We start from the raw sequence: 5,363 nt of genomic DNA on the forward strand, positions 1-5,363 counted from the left end.
TCAAACTTGTCATCCAATGAATTAAAATCCATACCAATATATTTTTCTTTTGTACTAGATTTTGAAAATTTTGTATTATTTGTAGCACATGGTTCATTTTGCTCTTTCACCTAAAATAAGAATGCACTATGTAATAAGATAGCATAAATACAGAAATAAAATACATAATTTGATTGAATAAAATATAAAATTCAATAAATATATCACTAACATCCAATAAAAGTTGACTTAAGTCGTCAATCTTTATGTTCACTTCCTTTAGTTCTTTCTTCAAATAATTGAAATTTGATTCAGACTTTTCTATATGCTTCATGAACTCTATCCATAGATTTTGCACATGTTATAAACAAATGAAACTTTAATTCATCATACATCATTATACACCAAAATTACAGTCATAATTTAAAAAAAAAAAAATCGATGTGTACTTATGATAGTTATGTTACAATTATCAAAGTAACCTTGACTTGACTATAGTTAAGTTTCATTGATGATTACTTAACCGATGTTAAGTTTTCAATTTGAATTTTTGTTTGAACTTTGTATTACAATTGAAACATTAAAAATGACATTTATAAATGAATGTATGATAATGGAGTTACCTCAATTGAAGATGGGATAGAATAATCCTCTTTCTTCTTGTTTTCCATTATAGCAGCAACAACAACATATGCATTAGCTTCAACCGGGTGATCTTCATCTTTTAGGTAAGATATAGTATCATGTTATGGGGTTGTTGGTTGGCTTAAAATTTCTGGAGGAACACCATTCACTGACCCTAACTTATTCAAAAACTTGTAATAATCTTGTTGGCATTCCTCCGGAGTAGGTTTAAGCAGTGAACACAAAGATAACTATTGAATTCAAGTTAAGTAATTTAATCAACAAACATAGACATATACAAATATATAAGTGACAATACTATCAAAATATATGGTAAAAAAAATTACTTACATTGGAGTCCAAAAAGATTTGTTGGAGCTTGATGAACCTTGGTGTGGAAGTAGCACTCCAATTTAAAATTCGTAGGCAACTCTTAGCACCATGATTAACATATTTCATTCCGATAATCGAAATACTCTCATACACTTAAACTTGGAAAACATATGGAAATTCAACTAGACTATATGTCTCAAGGCTTATTGCAGCCTAGAAATTGTTTTTTCATAACAAATCCTACCCTATGGATACTTATTAAAAACTTCCAAACAATCAACAAGACCAATCCATTGCATGTCTATTAAAATTTTCCATTCTTTCACAAGTAGAACATGCTTAAGAAAGTACAATAAGGCTAATTTCACCACATCTTCATCTTTAAGATTATCAATATTTTTCTTTTGCATATTTTTTTGTTTTTCACTTTACCAAAAGAAAGAAAAACTTTCTCCAAATGATCATTATGCACTTTGTTTTCACTATTAAAGTAAGTATTCCTTATTCTCAATGATGTTTCATTATGCTGAGGAATGGGACCAAAACTTAAACCAATAATTAATCCAAACTCATCTTGACCAAATCTTAATCCCTTCAAATTTACTAAAAACCACATTTCATTATCCTTCTTTATAAGACATTGATGTAATAACATGTGGTGCACAATTTGAGCTGAAAATTTAAGTTCTAGCATAAGCAAAAAAATGTACAAAGCAAGAATCCTTGAACTTCTCCAATTTTTCCTTATTAAGCTTCTTTTTAATATCCTCTATTACAGTCAGGTGTAATAGACATGTAGCATTTGATGGGAAGTGCTCTTTTATGGGTATTTTAACTTTAAAGCATGTCGAGGGAGTAGTAGTTTATAAATTAAATAAAATCAAGTTAGTAAAGATTTAATACAAAATTATAAATATTATTCAGTAACTGATTAACACACTCCAGTAGTTCCCAAAATTTTAAAAACATTATTAACCAACAAATTTAACACTACTAAAATGTAATTATATAACATCCCTAAAAAGTTCAAAAATCTTAAAATTTCATAAATTCTTTAAAAACTTATCCTTAATCACATGTCATTGCATGAGATCATTATATATTTTTTATTCGTTTTATATACATAATTGACAATAATATATAACTAAAAAAATTATAAATATACCATTTGTTATTTTGAAATCAATTCTATAGTTCCTAAAATTTTAAAAGTATCAAGTAAAGAACATAGACCTACTCAAACACCATTGTATAATACCCCTAAATTTTTCAAAAATCCCTAAAATTTCATAAATTCTCTGCAACCTTATCCCTAATTAGATGTTATTACATTGAATATATTTAATTCACTCTAAACACATGATTGATAATAATACAAAAAAACTAAAACAATATTAATATGCAATTTATTATTTTTCAACACACTGTAATAGTTCCCAAATATTTTCAAACATCAGCTAACAAACCTAAATTTATTCACTCAAAATACATAACTGTTAACAATGAAGAACTAAAAAAAAATTATAAATATAACAATTTTATACTTTGAATATTATTCAATAAATCCTATTTTTTAAAAAACATTTAACTAAAACATGACTATACTCAAATATTATTGTATAACATCTCTAAAAATTTCAATAATTTATCAAATGTGAAGACTACACTCACTAGTTTAGCAAAATCACTTGTCTCTTCTGTTGGTAATTGGGATTTTTGCTCAGTGGCTTCGTTTTCCTCTGTTTCACATCTTCTTCTGTTCGCAATTGACATTTTTCCTTTTTCGCCACCATTTTTGGTCTTTTGCTCTTATCACTTTTCAATGAACTCATTTTTTTCTTTGTGCTTGAAGATATAGTATGAGATAACTTGATAAAAATAGCATAACAATTTTTTCAAGGATTCGGAATGAAATAGAGGATAAGATGATAGACGAGAAATTTTTTAGGGTTTTTGAAGGAAAAATGGGATTTTTGTTCTATGCATCAAATGAAGAGAATGAAATAGAAGAAAATGATGAAAGATGAGGAGTCGTTCTATAAATGAAGTAGAAAAGGAGATGAGCTTTTCATTATATGCACCAAAGGAATATAATGAATTAAAAGAAGATGATAAGAGAATTTTTTTGGAAAATATGAGGAGTCGTTCTATAAATGAAGCAGAAGATGAGAAGTTGAAAGTTTTGAAAGGAAAAAAAAAAGGCATTTTTATCTCAATCAACAATTTTGTTTTGCTTTTTGACCGATGAGTTACATTTGCAAATAGGAGGGTTATTTTGACCACTTTAACCAAATAAGCCTAAAAAAATAATAGCAAATCAAGACCATTATATTGACCACTACCTAAAGTGCTCCTATAACTAGATAGGTACTAGAACAAGAAAAAAAAACTACTTTTCTGGACAATAGAAATAAAAATACTAACAAGAGTTTGCATCACTTCTATGCCAAGAAAATAATGCATCATATTCCAAGATCGGACATATCAAATTCAAACATCATGGATTACTTGAATTTTTCAAACATGACATTATCATTTCTAGAGTAAACCTAATCATTCACATATAAGCAAACAATAAGCATTTTTCCTCCATCTCCAATTTTTTTAAAAGTGTATGCTCATATGAATATTTTTTGAAATCCTTTGTAGAAAAATAAGCTTCTATATGACTATACCAAACTCTTAGAGTTTGTTTTAATCCATATAGTGTTTTTTTTATATTTAATTTATGCACCTTATGTTCATCTCCAAACTTTACATAACTAGGAGGTTGATCAATAAATATACATGTTCTTTTAACTCTCCATGTAGAAATGTCGACTTCACATCCAACTGAAAAATAGGTCATGAGTTTTGTGCAGCTAATGAAACTATTAATTTGATTGTGTCATGCCTTGAAACTAAAATAAAGGCTTTTTTTCAATTGATATCAAACTCTTGCTTGTATCCTTTAGTGACTAAGCATGCCTTGTATTTATCTACTTCATCATTCTCCTTCAATTTTGTCTTATAGACCTACTTCACACCAATGGTCTTTATCATTTTGGAAGGTCAATTAACTCTCAAGTGTGGTTTCTTTCTATGGTTGTAATTTCATTATCCATAACCTTTTGTCACTTTAATTTTTTGATAACATCCTTAAAAACTACAGGATCACCATTTGAAAAAAAAGAGCAAAATGTGTAAGTAGGTCTTTAGATAGGCAATCTCAATTACCTCATAATTTGTCATCCTTGCAAGTCTTCTTCTAATTCATTAAGGTCGTAACTCACCATTAGATTCAACTATTAGAATGCTTTGATTGATTAGTGGTTGTTGCTCATTCTCCATGGATTGCACATTCTCCAAAGGTTAATACCTTCTATTTTCATTATTTTCCACATTCTCCAAAGGTTGATACCTTTTATCTTCATTTTTTCCATCAAAATCAGCTCGTATTTGTTGTTCAACATTGTTTTCATCCCATTTCTAGAACATTTCTTCATTAAAAATCACATCACAACTAAATACAATTTTCTTGGTGATAGGATTGTATAATTTGTATGTTTTTTACTACTCACTAATACCAAGAAGAATGCATTAATATTTTTCTTCTTTGTCATAAAGTTTTCTCATTTTTTTTGTTATAGAATATGAGCATATGCAATGCATCTAAAAATTCCAAAGTGTTTGACAATTGGTCTTCGTCCATTCCATGTTTCTTCAAGTGTCACATTTTGATCAACAAGAAGTGTGGGACTTCTTTTGAATGCATAGATGCTCCAATTGATAGTTTCACGCTACAAATTTCTTAGGATCCCACTTCTTGCCAAAATAGTTCTCACCATGATCAAGGTTGTGTAATTTTTTCGCTCTAAGACATCATTCTACTACTATGTATAAGTTATTATAAGTTGTTTTTGGATTTTATGAGCTTCACAAAAATTTACAAATTCTTATGAGTTGTATTCTCCACCATGATCACTATGAAGAGTCTTTATAGGCTTACTTACTTCTTTTTCAACCAATGCCTTGAAACTTTTGAAAGTTGAAAATGTTTCAAACTTCTCTTGCAAAAAAAATAAACTTAAAATTTTCAACTATAATCATTAATGAATGTTATAAGATAACATTTATGACTATTTGATGTCAAATTAATGGGCTATATATATATCATAATGAACCAACACCAACACTTTTTTTGCTCTCCATGATTTTCCTTTTGAAAAATGAGTTCAATATTGTTTTCCAACAACACATTCTTCACAAATTTGAGAAGAAATTTGAATTTTCAAAAAGTCTATCATCATGTTCTTCTATTATAACATTTTTAGACCACCAAAATTCAAATGCTCATAGTGAAAAACTGTAGCTATGCCTCATTCTTCAATTTCAAAGAAAAACATTACTAAGTAGTGTTGTTAAGATACAATAGAAACATCTGGTTT

The sequence above is a fragment of the Vitis vinifera genome, chromosome 1 (assembly GCF_030704535.1).
Source record: "Vitis vinifera cultivar Pinot Noir 40024 chromosome 1, ASM3070453v1".
In the NCBI taxonomy this organism is placed as follows: domain Eukaryota; kingdom Viridiplantae; phylum Streptophyta; class Magnoliopsida; order Vitales; family Vitaceae; genus Vitis; species Vitis vinifera.